Genomic DNA, 26,548 nt, shown 5'->3' with positions numbered 1-26,548 from the left:
ATTATACTTCAATAAAAATTTCACTCTCATTTCCCAAATTCAGACTACAGATTCTTGCATGCCCTTTACTCTTTCCATGTTTTAAACTTCTCTTTTAATCCCCGGGCTCCAGTATCCACTTTTAATCAGGTGATTTGTTCATATATGAATCTTTGTTCCTTTGTCTAGACTAGAAATAACTTTGGCTACTAGAGCTTTACCTATCCCCCAAGCATCACTTAATAATAAGAAAGAAAAATTCTCGGCACTAATTTCAATATGATATATGGTTTTACTTTTCTACAGTATGTAAATAAGGAGATGATTTAACAATAAAAGTCACATATGTACCTTGTCTCTCAATTGGACACTATATTCTTTGTGAATGATATTCATATTTTAAACGCCTTTGAATCCTCTATTTCATTTAATGCAGCACTCTAAACACAGTACCATGGAAGGCAGAGAATGTTCTCAATGCTAATGTTCCTTTTGGTTGTCCTTTTGCACCAGCAGAATGTAGAAGGTAGAATGCTAGCTTTCAAGCTAGGTTATTTTTTTGTTGTTTACTTATTTGCTTTGAGAGAGGGAGAGATAGAGAGAGAGTCCCAAGCACAAAGCAGGCTCTGCACTGTCAGCTCAGAGCTGGACACGGGAACTGATCTCTCAATCTGTGGGATCATGATCTGAGCCTAAATCAACAGTTAGATGCTCAACTGACTAACCCACCCAGGCACCTTGAACTAGGTTCTATTAGCTGCTTGCTGTCTGAATTTGGGGTAAGTCATTTAACTCTTCTTCTCTTTAGTGTCTCCATTGGCCAAATTCATTCTATATGGTTCAGTGATGTCTTAAGAATAAAATAAGGTAAGAAATCAAACTAAAATTATGTGTTTTTCTTTCTCTTCACTGTCTATAGTTTTGCAAAGCAAAAGAAAGTATAAAATGAAACATTTCAGGTGCTCTTCATGGTCATCAAGCAAATATAAAGGGAAACTTTCGGTTGATTGAAAGTTTGTGTGTTATGTCTCTGCTGCCCTTCCCCCAACTTGCATTCACTTCCAGGGAACACCAATGTGTTGATCATATTTCTAGCTTCTGTAAACCTGATGCTTTAACATCTGCCCTACGTGCATATGCTGGACCCACTTGGTCTGGGACATGATAATACACCTGAGTTACCCACCCTTGACCTCCTGCCTCCCTTCCAGCTCCCTTCCTCCTCAGCAGGAGCCCTCCTCCCAAGGGCATAATTTTCAAATACAAACTGACCAATCCAGAGTTCATACCCCAACCACTTCCTTTATCAGGCATTCAAACTGCAACCACTATACACCTGTACTCTTCACCCCCAGTCAGGTACCAGAGAAGCAGGGACAGCCAGTCCCAGTAGGCTTTAGAGCCTATTGAAGTTATTCAAATGAACCGATCCTAAGACCGCTTACCCTGCCTCACCTGTTTTTCCTGAGGAAATCACAGCTGATGCTCTTACCTCTTCTCCCCTTTCCCTCTGCCTTATAACCAATCCTGGTAATTTCCATTTGCCCTACCCCCACCACGATATGTACTCCCCCTCTTGGTATCTATGAGTAAGCAAACTCTTTTCAATAACAATACTCTCCCGATAATTGTTCTTACTCAACCTCAATTTTGTAGGAATAGACTTTATTTTAAAACATACCACCAGCATAAATCAGTGAAGTTACCAATAGGAGCATCGGATTCTTGTTGTGCCATTAAGCCAATTAGTCCAAGTTGACTTTTTCTCTTAACTGGATTTCTGAGAAAGAATTAGATCAGTCTATGACTACAGAGATATGTCACGTATGAATAACACTCAGTATTTGGTTTCTTGTTTGACCCTAATATTATTATTTTTATCATTTTTGAATAAAAAATGAACACACAGACTCTACTGGAGCTCAAAAACCAATAGGACACACACACACACACACACACACACACACACACACCAGGCAAAGAAAGATGTGGGCATATGACATACTGGAGAGTTGGTAAAGGAAGAGCTTTGTTACTTCTCTCTCTTATCAACCACAGAGTCTTCTGAAAATCAAAAAGAAAAAGAAAAGAAAGAAAGAAAGAAAGAAAGAAAGAAAGAAAGAAAGAAAGAAAGAAAGAAAGAAAGGAAGGAAAAAAAGAGCAGTAGAACATGTTTATTCTTTAAAAGTCCATAGTACTCAACTCAACTGGCATAGTTTTGATATGAAATATGATAATAGACACATTTATACTGACTAGTGACCAATCGCCCCTGTTAAACATATTTGGAAATAAAAAAATAACTATCCAAATTGGCAATAATAGAATATTATGATACTGAGGTTGAGAATGGAACTAACTGGAAATGTAATGAAATATTTCTGTTTAATGTATTGGAGAGACATTGCAGTGCACATAATATATGTTCCATGTGTTGGAAACACCGCATCATTCATTTGTTCATCTGTGAAATATTTACTGAGAAGTTACTGTGATCTACATATACAGGATGTGATGAAGAGCCCGATTTCCTGTGTGCAGTTGTCTACGACAGAGCTGAGGGTACACTCATAGAGACAGACATATCATTACAATCCAGGGACAGCTGTACATTAAAGGTCCTTAAGGAGACACCTAGGAGGGAAATTATATTAGACAGAGAGTCCTGATGGCTTTTTAAAGGAAAGGATACTTGAAGGGGGCCTTAAAGAAGTAAATGGCATTATTCTCTCCGGGACTCTTGCCACACTGAACATCTAAGCAAAAGAGACGGGCTGAGAACACAAGGAAATGAGAAGGCTAGGAATATCTTCTAGACAAATTTTCATAAAATTTCATAATCAGGATCTCAGCAACTTACTCTTCATTTTATAGACGAAGATTTACTGCGACCCGGGGAGGTTAAGTGACTTGCTAAGGGCTACGCAACTAATTAGCTCCTTAGTCAGAACCAGACTTTCTGCCTCCTAAGTCCACAGCATGTGGCAGGAGCTGAAGCCATATAGAGAAAGTAAAAGGATTATAACATAATGGTGAGGTATTTTAGGGACATGTTCTTATCCTGGAGTCTTTTTCAAGGCTTTGTGCTGCCAAATGTGTTTGGGACTAGATTCGTTTCCCTGTCCCCGTGTATCCTCAGAAGGTTACACTGCAATTGACCCTACTAGGAAAAACCCACAGGTGAGAAGAAAACATCACGGCAAAGAAGTCAGCTCACCTATGAAGTCACTAAATAAAGAAAACAGAACTTTATATCAGGGTTGGAAGAATGTTTTAAATAGAAACTTAGACAACAAATATCATATTTGACTTATTAGTTTCTTCTCTCATTCTTTCTAGAAAATAGGTTAGCACAATAGAGGAACAGATTTTTTTTTTCTTTCTGTTTTTGTCTAAGGGACACACATAGGGACCGGAAGTAGAGTTTTAGTTTTGTTAGTTGTGTCTTCAAAAAGTTAAGGCAAGTGCCTTGCATAGAACATAAATTTGCCCCTCTTAATAGGTCCTTTTATTAAACAGTTAAAGCAGTCACTCAGAAAACAGTAATTGAGTACTTACCAATATGTCTTACATTGAGAAAGACCACGGTTCTTCTTCATGGGGAGCTTAATATCTCTTAAGGTTCGAGGTGGGAAAAGCCAAGAAACAAAACCAGCCTATCTCTCAGCCTGTAAAATCATCCCACCCCAATCAGCCTTAGTTGGGCTTACTCTAATGGTTGCTTTAAGATTCAACTCAAGTTTCACTTTTTCTTCCTTTTCTTGGCTTGACGTTTCAAAAATAGCTCATATGTGCTTCCTCTTTGCTCTTGACATCACTCTGTATGTATTTCAATTGTAGTATTGACTGCATCATGCTGTGATCATAAGAGCCTTTCTCTCTCATTAGATTGTATATATATATATATATATATATACATATACATGTGTATGTATATGTATATATATATATGTACGTTTACTCATTTATTTTGAGAAAGAGAGAGAAAACATGGTGGGGGGGGATCAGAGAGAGAGGGAGAGAGAGAATTCAAAGTGAACTCCATGCTGTCAGCACAGAGCCCAATACAGGTCTCAAACTCCCAAACCGTGAGATCATGACCTGAGCCAAAGTCGGATGCTTAACCCACTAAGCCACCCAAGTGCCCAGGTCAGGGACTATATTTTATTTTACATTCTTTACATTCTGAATAAAGGAATATAGAGTGTTGTGGATGTCCAAGCAATAATTAATTGAAGAAAATTCAACGCATGCCCAACAGCTGTTTATATAGGTTTATATAGGTGGAGATCGTGTCATATTCATGTTGGTATCTGAGACTTCTGAGTGTGATACAGAATACGAAGTCATTAATTTTAATAAATAAATGTAAATGAATGGGAGGTCAACTGAGGAGGCGAGGCGTTATATGTAACTAATAATAAGAAAGATGAATTCATGTTAACTAGAACAACAGCAAAGAAAGTTAATAGATAATGAGAAGGCATTAACTGGACCTTGAAAGACCCTAGATTTTGGATGGAGACTGAGGAAGAGGGCAGGGATTTCAAGTGAGATATAATTTATATAAAGACATATTAGTAAGAATGAACTTAGGATATTTGAAGATAGTCAATTGGAATATTGCCATATGGGTGGGGCAAGTCTGACCAGACAACCTACACAAGATTCACATGCCATAACTTACAGGTCCTTGATGGTATATTACAAGAAACATTAAATAAATACAGATCAATACTCCCATTGTAATCAACCCAGCACAGTTATTGCATACTGATGCAACAAGTGTCTACAACAGTCTTCACGTGACATTAATCTCTTCTAATTAAGACTCAATGGAGTACAGATTTGTTAGACATTTCACAATCCAAAAGATACAGCAATGTTGAAGATTAGCAGTTAATAAAATTTCTTTGGCAAAATTACCTAAAAATACATAAAGTTTCATGAACATGACTTAATTAGATGCTGGTATTTTAGTCCAATCATGTAACTTCTGTTGCAGTCAATTAGAGAAACTTCCCACAGCAGAAGATTTAGACATTGCCTATATGATCTGAGTAGGGTATTTCCAAAGATATTAGAGATAATGTCCTCCAGAAAAGCCAGCATATATGCATTGGAACCAGATGAGTCTTCTTCCAAATAACTTTTTGCTACTTACTATTACAGAAGATACTTAACATGCTTGAGCCTGATTCTTATCTGTAAGTGCCTACCTTGTGAGACTCACATCAAAGGTTTGCAGTCAAGATTAAAAGAAATAATCCCTATAAATTGTTGAATATAGTATCCGGAATATATTGGGTACCAGTAAATGGAATTATTTTTCATAATTCATTTGTTTTATTTGTTACAATTCAGTTACTGATTGACATTCATCTATTTATCCATTCATATGTTTATTGTGTGACAACTATGTGTGTTTAGTTCTATTGTTATGTGCTAGTGATGTATCGGTAAATTAAACAGACAAAATAATCCCTATTCTTGTTTGCTTATTATATTCTGTTGGGGAGAGGGAGAAGAAATAACAGCCAGTGAAATAAAGAAGTAAACTTTATAGTATCTAATATAAATGGTAATTACTAGGGAAGGGAGTTAAAATAGGGAAAAGGACAGGGAGTGTCAGAGGCAGAAGAGTTACAATTTTATTTATTTATTTATTTATTTATTTATGAGAGAGAGAGAGAGAGAAAGAGAGGGAGAGAGAGGAAGAGAGGGGCAGAGAGAGAATACTAAGCAGGCTCCACACACAGCCCAGAGCCAAAAGAGGGACACAATCTCCCAAACATGAGAACATGACTTGAGCTGAAATCAAAAGTCTGTTGCTTAACCAACTGACCCAGCCAAGTGCCCCAAGAGTTACAATTTTAAAGAAGGTGGTCAGAGAGTGACTCCCCAAAAACTGATAGCGAGCCACACTTTGTTTTTAAGTAGTTTTCACGCCTATCATGAAACCCAATGCAGGGTTTGAACTCGACCCTGAGATCAAGCTCTGAGCTGAGATCAAGAGTCAGATACTAAACTAACTGAGCCACCCAGGAACCCTAGCACACACTTTTAAAAGGATGGAAGAGGGAGACGTTCAGGTGTCAGAGAGAACATTCTAGTCAGAGAAAAAAAAAGAGTGCCGTCGCCTTGAGGTGGGGTTGGCCAAACCTCATCTAAAGACCAGCAAGGAAAATGGCGTGGCTGGGGCACAGAAAACTGGGGAAAACTGAAGATGACTTCAGAGAGAGAGTGGAGCCAGACATTTAAAAAATTAATGGCTTTGGCTTTACTTCTGGGTGACATAGGAATAGTGGAGGGAACTGAGCAGAGGGGTGGTGTGACCTGACCGCTGGTAGGTTTTAATAAGGTAGCTCCAGCTGCCCTGTGAAAACAGACTACATGGGAACAAGAACACTAGCTGGGATCAGGGTAGGGACAATGGAAGGACCAGCGCAGATCACACTCTGGATACAGCGCAGATATACTAGGCGTAGAGCCTGAAAGAAAAGGCAGTATCAAGGATGACAGGAAGGTCTTTGGTCAAAACCACTAGAAGAAAGGAATTCCCAGTAGAGGTGTGCAGAAAACAGTGGAAAGGACAATCATGTCTTCTGCAGACCTCATGCCTTCCCACCCTCTGCCCCAGAATTTCAAGTTCTGCGAAGGCCATATCCTATGTCTATATTCTACCTGTGTCTCTAAGAGGTCCAGAAAAGACTGCTTTTCATATAGCTAGTGGTTAATAAATATTTGAATAGAAAAAAAAAAAAAAAAAAAACAACTAACCTTTGTAATGGTCTCTCTGTGGCACCATACCATGTTAAGCACCTCATATATGTAACATCATTTAATGTTTGATTACTAAGCAAAGCTTAAGACTCTGGATAGTGTGGCTACACATTCCACTAAAATTGCCAGTGAAATGTTTCCCAGATCTACAGAACTGGAATTTCTTGTCCCAAGCCCTAGGAATCTGAATTTTTTACAAGGACTTACGATGATTTTCACACACACCCAAATTTTGGAGCCACGATTTCAACCGACTGGTGAACAATTGGAAAGGATTAAAGTGGTAGAATAGATGATCCTCCGTGGTATAATTGCGCTCCATTATTGCTATGGTTCTGGCCATTGTTTTATATGCATTTCAGATGTTTGAATGTGGATGTATATAGAACGTATCTGCATACAGCTTATTACTTCAACAACTAAAAGAAGTAAGTTACAATCTCTTTCCAAATATGCAAGAATAATACATTCTAGGTTTTATAAGGAGATTATATTCAAAGTATAAAAACCACACCTCTATTTACAGGTGAGCAAAATTAATTGGTTTACCAGGCGGCACATCTTCCTTTCAGAGGAAAAACCCTTAAACCCATAAGTGTTATCTGTCCTTGATATAGCTCTATGATGATCGGTGTTTAATAGATAACATTGGTAGTTTTTTCTTTAAATAACCAAAACCTTTCACAATTTCAACCCTGAGAGAGGCATATGTTTTCTTTTTAGAAACATCAGAATTAAGGATTAACTTTTGGGGAGAAAATAATTCGTGATAAAGAAACAGAAGGGAATTATTACTTAAATAAAATATAGAAGAGCAACTGTATTTATTTTTGTTATTCAAACTGCTTTGTTAATCACTCCCTGTATACCACCCACTAGGCTCACTCATCGTTGAATCACAAAACCATAGTCATATCCTGGCTGTAGATTTAGCCCGGCAAACAATCCAGATAGTTTTGATAAAGTTGGAAATTTAATGAAAGTCCTTCTATTATGCTCACCAATGGCAGTCTAATATTGGAAGATTGAGTACAGTTTGTGCCTGTGGCGTATTTTTCTAGAGTCAGATCAACCTCAGCAATAATTTAAGTCCTTCCCTGTACATTATAGTTTCCACTGAACTAGATCTTTACCTATTCACTGAAGCAGACTTTTCTAATCTGTGTCCCAAGGGACACTGATTCCAGATAATGCCCCGGGGTCAACAGAATATAGGACATGTATTTCCTCTTAGAGTACATACTCTAGCAAAATAAAGCATCCAAGACATCCTGCAGCAAACGAATATGGTTTTGTTTGTTTGTTTAACTCGGTGTTACCAGTATTATTGTATCATGGAACCATTGGCTACCCAGCAGTGCAGTGAAATGGATTATGACGAACCACACTTGGGAAGCACTATTCTTCTTAATTTACAGGTAACTTTGACCATAAGTGTCAGAAGTATGGTTGAGTATACACAATTGCGATATCAATTCACGACTCCAGGCCATTTCCCGAATACTAATTCCCAAGACTGTAAATTCCATAAACCTATTATACTGCTTACACTCACCAATCCCACTATGTTCTAGCAACTTTGGTAGGCACTGGGGATTCACTAGAGAACATAATCTCTCAGCAAGTCACAGCAATAGGGGAAGGGGTCACAAACAGTGAACAATCAGAGTTGTGATAAGCTTAAATAGAATAACGCATGTGAGGACCCGTGCCTGGTGGTGGGTATATGGTCTACTTTCTTTTTCTCCCCTTTCTCTTCCCCTCAATGTTGGGAAGTATCAGGATGTGAAAAGGTGGGCAATAGACATTAAGAGCAGGTCTTGGTAAGATCTTGGTGCCAACTCTCAGAAGACTGTCTGTAGAAAATAAGAGAGAACTCAAATCCAGAGGTGGATAGAAGGGTGATGCTCAGTAGACTCAGGAGCAAAGATATGTGTGTGGCAAGGTGGTCCCAAAAAGGATGGCGGCGGGGGTCGGGGAGCATTTTGGGGGCAGGAAGAAAGCCCCGTCATCCTTATTCTCTGCCTTCCAGTATTAGAAAAATGAGACCCCAGTCAAGGATATTAATAAGTGAAAAAAGGGAACTAATTTTGTAAAAATGTAGCAACTGAGCCAGGAAAGGCAATCTTCCAGTTACAGAAGCAAGAGAAGAAGATGAGTGTATGATCCACATGGGCTGATCCGATATTGAGATCCTGGCTACTGACTTGCCATTTCCTAAAAGGACCTCCATCCAAAGTCAATCAGCCTCATGCCGGGGACAGAATTCCAAGTAGGGGACCAAAGGCCAGCCAAAAATCTCTAAGTCAATACTTCCAAGGCCATATTGCCGATACTGATTTGCTAAACCTATCAATTCGCTCTAAGATCCATGAGTGTCAACCCTTCAGGAGTAAAGGGAAGTCAGACTGAGTCAAGAATAATGAGCCCTAACCTTTTAGATTCTAAGCCTGAAGTGGGAGTGGTTAGGATTATAAAGAAAAGCCCGGAATAAGACCAAAATGTTTGACTCCCCTGGGACATCCACTTGGGGCTGCTTTCTGCCTTTTCTCTCTAGGGTCCTGGCTGTACACGTGAGCATGCGCACATGCTCGCACGCACGCACATTCAGACGCGCGCACACACACACACACACACACACACACACACACACTCTGAAACCAAAGCAGGACCCCGTTGCTGCTCCTTTAGATAGACCCCCATGGTAAATGTGAGTAAGTTGCCTCAGCTGCCCTAGATAGAGTGTCTCATGAAGGGGTTATATGGTGACTTAGTCATGTGGAGAATTATTTTTTAACGTATAGATTGTTGGCAAATTGTTGTTCTACCAAAGCAGGGGACAAGACAGATCTTTCCATGTATGTCCCATTTCTCTTTCCTTTAAGACGTGTTACTGTATCAAACAAAAGTGTCCGGCAGAAAACTCTTATGTGCTAGGTTGGCAAAATAAATACCATTGGACGGGGCGCCTGGGTGGCGCAGTCGGTTAAGCGTCCGACTTCAGCCAGGTCACAATCTCGCGGTCCGTGAGTTCGAGCCCCGCATCAGGCTCTGGGCTGATGGCTCAGAGCCTGGAGCCTGTTTCCGATTCTGTGTCTCCCTCTCTCTCTCTGCCCCTCCCCCGTTCATGCTCTGTCTCTCTCTGTCCCAAAAATAAATAAATGTTGAAAAAAAAATTAAAAAAAAAATAAATACCATTCGACACTGATACCTTTCTAATATTTCTTCTCTGTTTGCTAAATGTCTAGTTCAGGTTGGGGGGGGGGGGGGCGTCTAGCTCCTACCCCGACTCTCGAAATTGCTCTGCTTTGGATGTTTACTCAGGCATCTTGTCTTTGCTGATGTGTCTGTTTTAAAAATTTCCTTCTCCTTTTCCTCACTCCCAAGTGCTCATTTCTTTGGTAAGGTGTTATAGAGAAATATGGTTGATTAAAATAGTTTGTGTTAAGGTGTGAATGACTCATAACTCACTTGATACACCAATGGGTGTTGCATCTTAATGAACACCTTTCTGGAAATGATAGTGGAAGTAAAGAATTTCATATGAAGGAAGGAGAAGACAGTACCTGCCTAGAATTTTCTAAACTTCAGTATTTACTACATGCGTTCATTTTCAGTCTAGGTCTTTATAGCTGATATGACATTTGAGGTAACATTAAAGGAAAAGAGAGGGGGATAGAATTTGGGTCTAGAATGATCTATATAATTGCTTCAATTCTGTTTTATTTGGGCTTCTCATAACTGGCTTTCCCAAGAAAAACTTCTGCAAGAAGCAAACGTTAACAATTCCAACACAGCACTGAAACTCTAAGAAGTATAGCTAATGGAGAAGCCATACAAAAATAATGAGCTATGAGTTTCAATTGTTGTCAACCTAATGCAGCATCCTTATGACAGAAACACTAATCAAGTTTAGAACATCCGGTTCATTTCCAACTTTTGTCTTAAATAACCAAATTAGTCACCCATACAATATTAAATCTCTTGTTCATTACCCATAAAATGTTTTGCTTTATTTTTGGATAGAAGTTGCTGAAATTAAACAGAGAGTGACACATAAAGCTATAACTAGTTTTCCTGTAAACGGATGTCTTAGTATAGCATATCTTTTCTCTTTTTCAAATGCATTTGGCTTCACACACATCATAATTCCTGCAGCAAATTCAATGTTGATACTCAAAACAGAAATATTCCTGCAAGTTTTATTGTCCTATAGCATCTAGTGTAATTCTCATCTTCCCAAAGGTTCAATCTCTGCTGGAAAACGGACTACTAACTGAATCGGGTTTTCCTCTTGTTAATTTAAGCATGAGTGTGCATGTGTCTATTGGATATTTAATAGAGGATCAGAGTTAGAGCTGAGTCAGAGTCAAGACTGTGCCTCCACATCACTGAAGCTAAAATCAGGATCTGAATCTTTGGGCTATCGCTGAGTGTACTGGAGATTAAGGGAAAGGAGGTGAAGTGGCTGGAGGAAGAGAAAACTATGTTTTTGTAATAGACTTGAGATAGATGAAGGAAGTTTACAAGTCAACCTATGCTCCAAATAGAGGGCATGAGGCTGACCTGGTTAGTGCAAGTAATATAGTCAAGAGAGGGTGTCTTTTGTGCAGGGTGTCTTATGCACTGGGGACCTCATCCTGGAGAGAGGACCAGGGAACCCTACATGTCAGATAGTGAGACAGAATTGCTGCTCAGAGCCTACGCTTAGTGCACCTTTGCAAGTAATATATGCAAATGGAAGGTATAAACTTGCATTGCATATCTATGATGACTTTCCAAATTTCTCTCTGAGGCTGTACTTCCTGAGAAAAGAAATGGTTAGTCATAAAGAGAACTTCCTACCAGCTATTGTCACAGGTAGCTATTGTCTCTACCTGGAGAACAGCTATTCATTGACTTGAATGCTCATATCTTCCATATTTAACATCTCTCTTGCACGTTAGAGGGTACTGTACTGTTTTTTGTCTCTTTGTTTATTTGTTCCTAATGTTTCAGGCCCCTACCCAACACAGTCTTTCTTTGGTTACCTTAAGTCTCCATTTAAGCTATAGCGTAGTAATGTTTCTGTCCTTTTAGGAAATACTCTGACTCTTACTAGGTGTGAGGAATTTGCTGTGGAGAAATGGCAACAACATGTACTTCGTCTCTAAGAGTTTGAAAAGCAACTACTTTTATCCCCGGATGTTGCCTTCAGCCGCCCAAACCCGCTAGTTGCTAAACAACATCATAATCACTCAGATTTCCAATACAGTCAGAGTGGCCAAATCTATTGACAGACCACAGCGTGTTCCATTTTGGACCCAGAAATTTAACGAGCAACATCACACACTGCCCACTGACCTCGTAAAAGTATCCAATGTCATTAGGCTTTCATTCGGCAGCCCCTACACAGGGGAAGTTCAGCGAGCACCTCAGGCTATTAGATTGTGCTGGAAAATGTCATCCACAACTGGTAACACACCATAAAATTGTGCTAACCGCAGCTGGGCCCCACTGAACCTTAGCATCCCTTTTCATTCATCTCCAGTTGGCTTCTCAGCACACCTCTGGCAAAGGTGCTTCACTGTCCCCAGTGCTAACATCCTCCTACTCTCCGCCGATGAAAATTTCCTACTGCTTCCCCAAGACTCCCAAGACCTTTCTACATACCTTTTCCACTTCAAAATGATCTTTATTTATTTCTCCTTCCTTCAACTTTTCCTTTCTCTGCCCTCCTCTTCTCCCCACCCCCCCCCCCCCCCCGTGCTTCCTTCCATTTTTATTTACATTTAATAAGGACCTGTTCTGTAGTTTATTAATCCCACGGTTTCTAATCTAATGCAAATTCCCTTCTGCCGCAAACTAAGTGTTCCTCTATTTCCTAAAATAGGATTAAAGACTTAAATCAGGTGGAATTTCTTCCGAGGAGTGTTGTCTGAACTCTCCAGGCTGACTTGGATTCTCCATTTCTGTGCAGCCAGAGACCACATGCTGACCCTTAGCAAACTCGACTGTAATTACCACTCACTGTTACACTGCTGGCTCCCCTCACTTGTGATCCCTTTGAAGAGAATGGTTGCCTGTGGTCGGTCTTATGCTTTTTTACAGCATCAGACGCAGAGCAAGTTCTGAATAAATATGTATTGGATCACTAAAACACACACACAAACAAGCGAAACTTATTTCTGATCCCTCTCTACGCTTGTTCATGTACAAATTATTCCCTGTCTCTGCCTGGAACATATCTGACCTTCCTACCTTCTCCTTTTCGGTAGCTTTTATATGTGCTTAATCTCCCCCATGAGAAAGTCATTTTCTTTATCCTCCTAATAACTCAAAGTATCCTTCATCATTTGGGAGAATAACTTGTATTTGTTGTCTCCACTTTATCACCTCGAATTCACCATTCTACTCCTGTGGCTTCTCAAATTGTGGTTCCTAGGTAGACATCATTGACCTCTCCTGTGATCATGTGACATGTGCAAATTCTTGGTCTCTAGTCAAGAACCAGTGGATCGGAAACTTTAGGGTGGGGCTCAACCATCTATATTTTGATAAGTTCTCCCAGCGATACCAATGCATGCTAATGTTTACAACCACTGTTTTTGAATTATTTTTCCCATACAACGAAAGACCTTGATTTTATTGTCAAATTGAATACAACTTTTTAGTTCTTTTCCTAATAGGTATTTAGAAAACATTATTTGAGCTCAATAACACATCACACACTATAAACAATGATATATAGCTAACATAGTACCTCGAAGAAAATTTACATGGGAGCCTGGGTGGCTCAATCGGTTAAGCTTCTGACTTTGTCTCAGGTCATGATCTCAGGGTCCGTGAGTTCCGGCCCCGCATCAGGCTCTGTGCTGACAGCTTGGAGCCTGGAGCATGCTTCAGATTCTATGTCTCCCTCTCTCTCTGCCCCTCCCCCATTCACACTCTGTCTCTCTCTCTCTCTCAAAAATAAGTAAACATTAAAAAAATGATTTAAAAACAAGAAGAAAAATTAAACCATTAATTGAAATTATTGAAAGATTGCTTCATAGCTTTCTCTGTAAGTATTTAGAGTGTTGTTTCTAAAGATTTGAGGGGTGTTTTTACTGGTTTCTAATTTTATTTCATTTTGATCAGAACACAAGATCCATATGAATAACTGTCCTTTGTTATTTTTGATATTTTTTATGACCTATACATGATCATTTTTCCTTTTGTGTTTGAAAAGAATGTGTACTCTATAAGTTGTTGGTATAGCTTTCTATATATGTTATATTAGGCTTGATGATAGGGTTGTTAAAATCTTTTATAGCCCTACTAGGTTGCTGTCATTAAATTAATTGACATAATATTGACTGACATAATATTGATTGTGGGTTTGTTCATTTCTACTTCAACTTCTGTCACTATTTGCTTTTGGTATTTTGATACTGTATTATCATGTATATATAATTTTAGAGTTTTTATATTTTAAATTATATATTTTTTAATATTTATTTTTGAGAGAGACAGAGACAGAATGTGAGTGGGTTGGGGTAGAGAAAGGGAGGCACAGAATCTGTAGCAGGTTCCAGGCTCCGAGCTGTTCAGCACAGAGCCTGACCCGGGGCTAGAACTCACGAGCTGTGAGATCATGACCTGAGCCGAAGTCAGATGCTCAACCGACTGAACCACCCAGGCGCCCCGAGAGTTTTTATGTTTTATCAGTACATTATTTTTATTATTCAGTGTCCCTTGTCATCTGTAAATGTATTTTGCCTTATTATTCTCACTATCGATACATTAATATTGGTTATCACTGACTTGTTAGATCTTTTTTCCACCTTTGATTTGTGTGTGTGTGCTTTGGAAGAAATTGGTGACATCAATTCAGTCAACAAGTGCTTAACTTAAAACAAATATTGCACTCCAGTTGAAAAAAAATAAGTAAGTGGAGTTCCTTGGGGCATCTGAGTGGCTCAGGTGGTGAAACTCTTAGTTTCGCCTCAGGTCATGATCTCCTGGTTCACAAGAGGGAGCCCCCAGTGGGGCTCTGTGCCGACAGCAGGGAGCCTGCTTGGGATTCTCTCTCTCCCTAGCTCTCTGTCCCTCCCCTATGCACATGTGCTGTCTCTCTCTCAAATAAACTTTTTTTTAAAAAAAGAGTTTCTTTTTGGCACACGGGATAGAAAGTGAAAAACAAGGCATTATTGTTAGAAGAGAAACAAAAGTTAAAAATAGTGAGGTAATAGGGTGCCAGGTTGGCTCACTCCGCTGAGTATCCTACTCTTAGTTTCAGGTCAGGGCATGGTCTCACTGTTGGTGGGTTTGAGCCCCGCATCTGGCACTGTGCTGACAGTGTGAGGAGCCTGCTTGGGATTCTCTCTCTCTGTCTCTCTGCTCCTCCCCCAGTTGCACTCTCTCTCTCTCTCTCTCTCTCTCTCTCTCAAAATAAATAAATAAATAAATAAATAACTTAAAAAAAGTTTTTTAAATAGTGAAGGGAGAAAAGTTTTTTAAATAGTGTGATAAAAATGGAAATGATGAAATAGAAAATAGCCTTGGAATGATTAAAGTAAATGCAGAAGAAAAATACAAAGAGATTAATAGAAATAGACTATAATGGCTGTCAAGACAAGGAAGAATGGTATCCCCAGCTCCTGGCACTTCCGATGCTAAGGGAACTGAGAATTGGCCCTTGGATGTGGTGATGATGATGGGGGTCCTCAGTGACCAGGGCTGCTGCTCTAGAGGAGGGGGGTGGGTGGGCAAGGCGTCAGAATGGACAGCAGTCATGGGAGAACGAACAAAGTGAAGTACAGGTAAATTTTATGAGCTTTTGCACTTCTAAAATAGTGATGAAAAATGTTTAAATCAGCCAATCATAAGAATTGACTCACTCATGAGGGAAAACACAAGTGTAGTTTACACGAAGAAAATGGAATGACATGGGAGGAGAGAAAACTGTGACCAAATAATGCTCCCAGTCAATCTTTTATTGATTGATAGAGGACGTGAAAGTTATAATCAATGTGTAGGAATTTGGAAATATAAACAGTATGCATGCAACTTTCTTTAAAAGAAATAAAATCGACAAAATCCAACTGGCTGTGGTAAAAGTCATATCTTACAGAGGACAAGAAGCCACACTGCCAAGTATCCAAGCAATTTTAAATGGCTGAATAAATTTATATTTAGCCAGGCTTTCCTGATATATAAAAACAATTTACTCAAGGGATACAAGAATGCTGATGCATAGGGGCACTTGTACCCCAAAGTTTATAGCAGCACTTTCAACAAAAGCCCAATTGTGGAAAGAGCCTAAATGCCCATCAACTGATGAATGGATAAAGAAATTGTGGTTTATATACACAATGGAATACTACTTGGCAATGAGAAAGAATGAAATATGGCCTTTTGTAGCAATGTGGATTGAACTGGAGAGTGTTATGCGAAGTGAAATAAGTCATACAGAGAAAGACAGATACCATGTTTTCACTTTTATGTGGATCCTGAGAAACTTAACAGAAGACAATGGGGGAGGGGAAGGGGAAAAAAAAGTTACAGAAAGGGAAGGAGGCAAACCATGAGAGACTCTTAAACACTGAGAATAAACTGAGGGTTTATGGGGGGTGGGAGCGAGGGGAAAGTAGGTGATGGGCATTGAGGAGGGCACCTGTTGGGATGAGCACTGGGTGTTGTATGGAAACCAATTTGACAATAAATTTCATATTAAAAAAAAAACAACGTACAGATAACGCCAATAATGCCAGAAATCAGAATATGCTAGATCGGATCCATTTTATAATAGATATATTCCAATGAACTAGGAATAAAATATAAACCAAGATAAATGGCTGAGGAATGAAAAAGCTATGACAAACAGTGAATGTGTCATCTTCTGAGATATTGAAATAGGACTGAAACCATCTGGTAATTACTCTTACAGAAAAGAATGCAGATGTTCCGAACTCTAACAGGGTTAATTTTTTTCTTTTTAATTAAGTAAAAAAAAAAAAAATATATATATATATATATATATATATATATATATATATATATATGGAGGTCAGAGGATGGAAGAAGTGAGAAATCTTGTGACTATTTTTTCAAGTTCTGAAGTAGGGAGAAAATCACTATACGTAACCCTGAAACATGTAGTTAATGTGAAGTCATTGTAAACATAAAATACTAATTTTTTTATAATGCTTGCAAAACATTTTAGAAATCAGTATTTCTTTCTTTGATTAAATATTTGCCTTATGTTTATCCATTTTTAAAATTCATCTTTGTTTTCTTTTGTTATTTTCAAGTTAAAATAAATTTGATGATGTATGTGAAGCGGTATAATTTTATTGTTTCATAAAATTATTTCTAAATACCTATTAAGCTATGTATGAGTACTTATATATCTCTTTCAGTATATACCCATAACAAGATTTGGGGGGTGTTAATAATCATTTAGGCTAGATGATGAAATTTTGTTGTTTCTTTTTTTAAATACTTTTCAATACTGTTGAGATTTTGTTGTTGTTAATAAAGAGCAGTAGCTGGCTTTATAAAATTAGGAGTGTCTTAAATTTTGTAAAAGATAATACATTTATTGTAAAATACATTTTGAAAACACAAAGAAGGGGCACCTGGGTGGCGCAGTCGGTTGAGCATCCGACTTCAGCCAGGTCACGATCTCGCGGTCGGTGAGTTGGAGCCCCGCGTCAGGCTCTGGGCTGATGGCTCAGAGCCTGGAGCCTGTTTCGATTCTGTGTCTCCCTCTCTCTCTGCCCCTCCCCCATTCATGCTCTGTCTCTCTCTGTCCCAAAAATAAATAAACGTTGAAAAAAAAAAAGAAAAAAAGAAAACACAAAGAAAAGAATACAGGCCTTTTGTGTTCATTCCACCTGGCACCAAATTTACTTTCTTAGAAAATCCTTAGCTCCCCTCCGCCATCTTCAGTATGGAGCTCAGGTGATTCCCTAAGTCACAGGGAAGGCTGTCAAACCCACTTCATCTCTCCTGGTACTAACATGTGTCAATCTGCTTTGAGCTGGTAAAATTAGAATATGTATTTACTCAAGTGACTGCACAACTGCAAACTCTCTTCCACTGATTTCTTTAAAACAAAATGAGGCTCTCACCAACACAAGTCAACTACTCATGAGATAAGCTCGCACTGGCAGAGAAGAAAGAAGGATAATGTAAGTTTCTGAACCATTGCACTTGGGGTGATGGCAAAGAAGTAAATGAGTGTCATGTAAGCAATAGAAAATGCAGGATTGGGCAGGAGCTCAGGGCCGGCCCTATACATTCAGGAGTGTGAGAGCAGTGGACTCTTCACAAAGGTGTCCAAGTGGTGTGTGGGGGTCCGGCAGGGTGGGGAGGGTCTTCAGGGGCCACCAACATGGGCAGTCATCCCAGGATGTCACTATTTCCTGTTAGCAGCTTGTCTTCCACAGTCACTGAAGGGCAGCACTATATTTGCATGCTAGAAAGATGATCACATCAAGACCAATTTACAGTCTTTCAGACGTCACGGAATACTGTGTGTAATTAACACATATAAATTAACGCCAGTGAAAAGCAACTGTATTTCTACCAGAGATTTTAAATAGCAGGTTATTCTTTTACTTGTGGGGGTAAGAACACTGGTTTTCATGTTTTTGCTTTTCAAGCTCTGTAGATCTGTGTCAGGATAATTAAAGAAGGCATGAATACATATTCATCAGAAATCAGAATGAATGAATCAGAATTGGTGAAGCAAAAAGTTTCCCAGATGATGCTCTTATAGACCAGAATGCTATGAAAAAATAATTATTAAATAACTGAGTGGTTTTGTTTGCATTTCTTTTCTCTCATCACTCCAGCTTAACATTTTTGCTATATCATTTGGGCTCCAAAAATAACAGCCAAAAATGAAACTACCATTTGGTAAACATGGACTTTAAGAGGAAAAACGGAAACTGAATTAGATTCAAATACTGGTTCTACCATTTAACAGCTATGTGACCTTGGGAATTAAACTCACCTTTTCTGTCATACTTTCCCGCATAGCAATATGGGGCCATGCCCATCACACAGAGGGGTTGTGAGGTTGATACAAGTCCGTGTGTGCAAAGAGCTTGGAATGTAGGAAGGGCTTAATAAGTGGCAGCGACTGTTGCACTAGACTCCAGAAAAATTATATTTTGAAACTTTTGCCCCTTTAAGGGATGCAAAATTTGACATTCCAAAGTCCTTATAAATTTTCACATTTTTTATTAGCATCCTCATTTCATTAGCAGATGTACTGTTATTGGCACAGGCTGCTATTTCTTAGGTAGGAACATTTGCTTTTAGCTTAGTTGGCTGACATTCTCAGTTATATCCTAACTATGATCTCACATTCTGTCCCTGAAGTACCGAGCACTCAAAAGCACACTCATTTTTTTTTTTTTTGCATGAAACAGACATGAATATGATTGCACAGTTGTTGATGACAGAAAACAGTCATCAATACAGTTTACTCATTGAATCCAAATAAGTTATGTATACTGGACCAGACTCAGCTAGATACATCTCCCTTTCCAGTCCAAATCCTTAAAACAATATGAACAAAGAGCAAAGCCCGGATTAGACCATATGTTCTCCCTGCTTGCAATTTCTCCTCCTCTTATACCCTGAACACCAATGGTTCTACTCAAGAATACCTTAAAAATGTTAAAAATACCCACATGTGAGGCAACTTGTTAAATGATTTGTATACATTAACATATTCAAGCCTTACAACAATTTTGAAAGGTTAGTATGTCTATTTTAAAATGAGAAAGTTGAGGGGCGCCTGGGTGGCTCAGTTGGTTAAGCGCCCGACTTCAGCTCAGGTCATGATCTTGCGGTCCGTGAGTTCAAGCCCCGCGTCGGGCTCTGTGCTGACCGCTCAGAGCCTGGAGCCTGTTTCGGATTCTGTGTCTTCCTCTCTCTCTGACCCTCCCCCACTCATGCTCTGTCTCTCTCTGTCTCAAAAATAAATAAACGTTAAAAAAATTAAAAAAATAAAAAAATAAAAAATAAATAAAATGAGAAAGTTGAGGCTCAAAGGGTTTATGTAATTTGCCAGATATTGTACAGCCAAAACCCAGCTGAGCTAGACCAAGTTCATGTCTTCCTGGCCCTTAGACCCAGAAGTTTTGCAGTACACAGCCCTGCACAATTATGGTTACTAAAACATGGTTGTTCCCTCATATAGGTTTCCAGTCAAATACCCATCACCAACTGCTCACTGCCTACGAGGTAAAGGTCATGTGTTTAGAATGTTAATACTCTTACCCAAACTTGGGTTCGGCTTGATTGACTTACCTGCCATATCAGAGAAGGCGACCTGCCTCTGGTAACCCCATGTCCCTCACTCTAGCAGGACCCTGGTGTTCTAAACCCCCTCAGGAAAGAAATGTGTAAATCAAATCCATCCCAAGCCAGGATGATTGATGATTTCACAGGGAGAAGTGAAGGACTAGAGAACATGTTAGGGGGCAGTTATGAAGGACATCTTGAGAACACCCTAGAGCTATGTATTTTATTTCCTTGTTTTTCTTCTTAGGGTGAGTGCTTCCAATATTCTTTTCATCTACAATAACTAGGGGATTTTCTTGATATGGAACTTGATGAAAGGTAGAAAACTCAATTTTTGACTCTGATGACCTTTGATTCATTTCAGATTTTCATGAAGTACACAGTGTAGGCATATGGTAGGTTGGTAGAGTGCATGGTTAAATTAAATCGTCCCTTTTATTTAAAGAATGGGATATAAAGACAATGTCATAATTTAGACAAACTGTTTTCAACCATGGGCATACTTGCTTGGGGCTAGATGCTCCTTTAAGCCACAGTGGATGGGATGAGAAAGAGAGATGACATCCAAAAGAGACCAGACAGAGTCTCATTTCTAGTCAACACCCAGCTGGGTCTCCCATTCCTTCCCATTTGAGCTTAATTATGGAATTTCATAAATTGACTTCATCCGAGGAACTGATGATTAGATTCAAGGGTATTTCTGCAAACTGAGTTTACTTGACTCAGATGTATAAATTACATATCAGGGTGATTTTTACAATTGGGTTTTTTCCTTTCTTATGACTGAAATATTGTCTCATGTCATAGGCCCTTCCCTTTTGAAGTCATGGCCTCTGAAGATTGAATTCATAATCAAAATATTGAAGCAAAGGCAAATGGATAGTCTCTTGGTAATGGTTACTGGATCTAAGGTAAGCTTTGTTGAAAAAGTTTGCCCCACAATAAGATGTACCACGATAGGGCTCAGAATATCTGGGCCACAATGATGCCCTATGTTTTTATAAATAATTACCTCTGTAATGATAACACTACTTGAGAACCATTTTGCTGGTTTTTATTTTCTTTGCAGATGATTTCTGCAAATGGCTGACTCACACTCCTGGTGAAAGGAGTCTGTGGGCGTCCACAGAGCTGCCCTGATGGAAAGAGGGTGCTGGTATGGGTGGGTATTCACTGGGAGGCTGCCCCTGGCTCTCTTCTGGACCCACTGAGAGAGTCCAGGCTTGTTCCTCTCTTTCGCCATCCTCCTCAGTGGCTCCCACTTTGTGACATTGACTCAAGAACTTTGATAATAAATAGAGTGAGAGTACAGAAGAAAGCAGGCCCCTGAGAGTGTGTGAGAGCCAGGGCTGGAGGGATGTTGAGGAAAGTAGCCCAGGCGAAACCATATGTCCTGTAAACTCCATACTTGGTGTAAAGCATGTATCTGCTTTATATAAAGGGAAAAGTAGCTGGATTTTTAAAAGCTTAAAAAACAGGATTATCTTTGTTGTTATAAAATTGTGTACCTTTTCCATGAAGAAACATAAATAAAGCACATAAGTTTGATATTGCATTCGACTGCATAAATTTAACAAAATTAAACATTAATCCTTTATTCCTTTTTAGTCCAGTACCACATTACTGTTGCCCTTGTCTGGTACAGCCCACTTTTCCAGTGTACTTAATACGTAGTTTTGTTGTTATTGATTATTGCAAAATGCATATGTTGTTTGCATACTTTCCCATTTCTATGAATAGTATATTGTTATATGGCAGGTTTTCTTCGATGTTTTTATGAATCACTTAGATTTTACGCTTCATCTCTATTCCTATGTAATGCTTTTCATTAGTGATGCTAATGTAATGCTCATAAAACTCCAAATGTTTACCTGTCTACTCTCCTGCGTCTGGCCACACACATTGCCCCCAGTGTTCAGACACTATACATCATATTGTATTTAATATTTTTGTATATGTTTATTTATGGACCCATTGATTATATATACAGGGATATACTTGAGATACACACCCAGAAGTGGAATTGCTAATTCAAAATAGATGCATATATTTAATGTAACTGTCAGTACCCAATGCAAACACTGGGCTTTCACCACCGTTCTCACATTGTTTACAACCTACTGTTTCAACAAGTATTTTAATTCTAGACAGTATTATTTCAATGGTATTATTTTAACTGTCTTGAATTTTTAACTGATTTATGCAGGTTACAGCTTTAGAAGGACTACAACTCTGTTCTTCAAGTTAAGGTAAAGCAAAGAAGGATGATTCCAGCCAAGGGGAAGGTAGGAGCCTGCATTTGACTTGTTTTGGTTTGGAAGATAAAAAGAAGCAAAAGTCAAAGAACTAATGTAGGCTGTTGAGAGCTTAACATAGTGGCTCTCGACCTTACAATGACCAATACATCATTTTATTTTGGTTTTTTTAAGTTTATTTATTTATTTTGAGAAAGAGAGAGAGAGCACAAGCAGGCTCTGCACCACCAGCACAGAGCGGATGTGGGGCTCAAACTCATGAACCGTGAGATCATGACCTGAACAGAAATTAATAGTCAGTTGCTTAACCAACTGAGCCACCCACGTGATCCACCATTTTATAATAAATGTTTCATAATGCCCCTCTACTATTTGCAAGTGGAATTTATAGGTAATGTAACTTACCAACACAATATTTTCAAACTATTTCTCTAAGACTAATATAAAGGAAAAACAAAAGGGAAGTAATTTATACTGAAATAATATGCTTTTCAACTTGCAAATGACCAGGAAGCTCTAGTAAAGAAGACATAAAGAAATAAATGCTTGCATCTGTACACAGAATGATAATGATACCACAGCTATAGAAATTGTCTGAAACAGGTGTATTTTATTAGCAATTCAAATACTATAGCATATTGCTCATGATGTGCTTTTCCAAAAGAGTGAACAATTCCTGGCAGCCTTCCAAGAAAGAAAGAAAGAAAGAAAGAAAGAAAGAAAGAAAGAAAGAAAAAGAAAGTAAAAGCTTGCCTCAATTTACAGGTTAGTTGCATTCTTGAAAAAAATAGTAATATTAAAACCATGAAAAAAAAACATGTTTTCTAAACGTAAAATGGATTTAGGTTCCAGGCTCAAAATCTCTAAACAGGTTTTTCCTCCTGTACGAATGTCCATTAAGTTATTTGATAATGATGCAGAATACAGGGTAATTCCTTTTTGGGGACCCGTCCAGCTTTACTATGTTTGTCTCTGTCCCCTGAAACCACCAGCAACATCCTTCAATAAACCAAAACATCCCCTGGATGTGAAAAACTACTAGCCTGGCTAAGTGATCCTTGAAATCAAATCTAAATGTGTAATTACTATTTTAAGTGTGGTTAAATCTTCTTAACCTAACAAGTCATTTCCCAGTTACAGTTCAAGCTAAGCAAATACCAAATTCGAATTGCTAAGTCTAAATAAATCACATACACAAAACCATGATGTGTGTATAAGAATAAACAACGAAATTTGGTAAAGCCAGGGTCAATATCTCTCCCATTATCAATGATAGAAGAAATAGTTGCCAAGAATAGAGAATATAGGTTTTTGGGGGGATTTTTTTGTTTTTGTTTTGTTTTGTTTTTTTAATTCAGGTTGGTTTCTAATCTGATTCTCTCACTAGGATATACAATCAACCAAGTTACATATCCTCCCTAAGCCTCTGACCTAACTTGATAGACTGGTTGTTGATATTTGGTACACAGCATTGTTGTTTAGTACAAACAAAATAATATATGCAATCCCATGCCCCAGAGCAGACAGCTAATGAAGGTCACTGTACTTTCAATGAGGGATAACTGTTTCTGCAAATGGACCTCGTGTCATTGACTGCAGGAATTGTGTTTGCATGGCTTCCTCTCCATAAGTACACAATAAGTTCTGTGAATTGATCCACTTCTAACTAACTATAGACAGAATCATTTAGAGTAAAATCTGCTTTAGAAACTCCAATTTGTATTCACACAAAAGAGAAAAAGAAAAATTAGTGAGAGGAGATATTTAGCAAGGAAGAAGGCCAATGAAACTCTGAGCACTGGGGTTAGGACTTTGCTCCCAGATTCATTCTGTAGCATTTTATCGGTCTTTGGAAGGCAGAGTAGCTGAGTCTCACATCGAGGGTCTAACACCTCTTGAAACACTGTACGAGAAGGATGATATTCTCTTCTTGCAAATTGTTCTTCATTATCTAGAGTGTCCACTGTGTGTGTGTCTGTGTGTGTGTATCTGTGTGCTCGTGTACATTTAAAGTGTATCTCTCTATTTAATTTTATGATGAGCTGTAGATACGCAATGTATTTGTGTCTCCGTGGATTCTGTCTTCTGTCTCCTGTGTGCTATTGAAGAGTCAGTTTTGTCGAATCATCACTCCATCTGTCACATTTCATTTATCGTATGGAGTTGGTCCTAAAGTTCAATTTTCCAAAATGCACTGTGAGAGACCACTCTTACGCAGAAACTGCCTTTTAATATTTACCCACCATGCCATTTAAGCAATTAGTACATTTTAGAGAAACGATAGCAGCTCCAGCAAGCACACGGACTCTTTGCATTCGTCTACAATCCACCGGAGCTGATGAGATGCCGTATTAATCAAGAGAGTGCTTTGCAACCAATGCCCCCTTTGGAAACCAAGGATGATAGCCAGTTTTGTCAAGCATTTCTGTAGTGGGTGGAGATCCCGAGATGAAACATGCAGGAGAATAGAAGAGTATTATAGATGGAGTATGGCAACTTTTATCTTTTAAAAGCACAGTCTGATCTTTGTTCCCTGTACCTCTTCAGCAAGACCCGATGGGATGGGGGAGTGTGGGGCGCACCCCCTCACAAGGGTGGGAAAGGGGGAGGGGCACAGAGAGATGAAACCTGAAGTGGAGCCTCAAAAGCTTCTTTCCAGAGTACAGAACAAGAAGCTTCTTGCCAGGAGACAAATTTACGAATGAATCTGATGCTCTTTTATCTTGCTGGTGCTTTTCAGCAGTTGAAAGTGTTCGGGGGCAGACACAGCTGTCTGCATTGAGACAGTCTGTTTGCTTTAACAGAGTACTGCATCCAAAGCCTGTCCAACGGCAAGAGTTCAGATGATCTGCCTTCACCTGGAGCAGAAAACAACCCAGGCTCACAACTCCACTGCTGCAAGAGTGTGTGACTGATTATGGGACAGAGTTTCTGAGGTGAGACCACAGAGAGCTGAAAATGGAGAGAAACAGAGGAATATGCAGAGCCTGAAATTTAGATAAAGATGCCCTATTACCAAAGGAAATGCGCTGCCATGGGGCCAGATTGGCCATGAGGGTAAAGAATAAAAATAGAATGTACTTTTGAACTGGTACATGGGAATGTCAAGTTTATTTATTTATTATTTTTTTAATGTTTTTATTTATTTTTGAAGGAGAGAGAGAGAGAGACAGAGCATGAGCAGGGGAGGGGCAGAAAGAGAGGGAGACACAGAATCCGAAGCAGTCTCCAGGCTCTGAGCTGTCAGCACAGAGCCCGACGCAGGGCTCGAACTCAGGAACCGTGAGATCCTGACCTAAGCCGAAGTCAGACGCTTGACCAACTGAGCCACCCAGGCACCCCGGGAATGTCAAATTTAGAGAAATCAAGTGAGGCAAACTTGAGGACAAGGATGTTTGACAGATCTATCCAAATCATAAAGACTTGAAGGACCACTCAAAATTGAAAGGAAGAGAACAAAATCATAGTTTTACTCCCTACACATGGCCAGACCGTGTTTAGTGGTTCTCAAAACATGGTCTCTGGCCTGCTCTCTGCATGCTGAGTATTGTTTAGGTTGACTTTTAAGATATGGAAGCAACTCAGTGAGATTAGGGAACCAGTAAAATGTAGTCATCAGGGCTAAGGTTCACACCCAGATGGGTCTTACTTTAGAATGTGCTTCCTGTCTGATTTTTTTTTTTCCACACTGTTTCCCAATAAGCACTATAAATATCTGGTATGAATGCAGGGGGGAGAGAGGTATTGTATAATCAGTCAAGGAATGAGTGCTCGGTGGGGAGGTAGTAGGAGTTAGGCAAGGAGTTACAAAGGTCCAGACTGCAAGAGTTTTAGATTCTAACAACGGATTCCTCAGAATCTGTTACCCATAGCAAAAGTTTAGAGTAAGTTACCTGCAACAAACAGCTGAATACTGAGCCCAAAGCCCTTCTGGGCCATACAGTATCTCTCTGGCCCGAGTAATGATTTCCCAGCTGTGCCCTGGCCCAGCAGCAGCACTTAGGAACTTGTTACCAATGCAAACTCTGGGCCTGAGAAAGAAACTCTCGTGAAGCAGAGCGGTCTTTATCTTAGCGAACTCTCCAGGAGACCGGGATGCACGCTGAAGTTCAACTACTGGACTGGAGACAAAATTGGGCTCCGAGGGAGGACAGGAGAGAGGTCATTAAGGAGGTAATTAGTAATCATGTGGATTGAAGGAGCAAGGAAAGTGCAGGGAGCAAGCCAGCCTAAAACGTGAGGCTGCA

The sequence above is a fragment of the Puma concolor genome, chromosome C1 (assembly GCF_028749965.1).
Source record: "Puma concolor isolate L17-30 chromosome C1, mPumCon1.1.hap2, whole genome shotgun sequence".
NCBI lineage: Eukaryota > Metazoa > Chordata > Mammalia > Carnivora > Felidae > Puma > Puma concolor.
The sequence above is the reverse complement of the archived record's forward strand: the minus strand, read 5'-3'. Positions refer to the sequence as shown.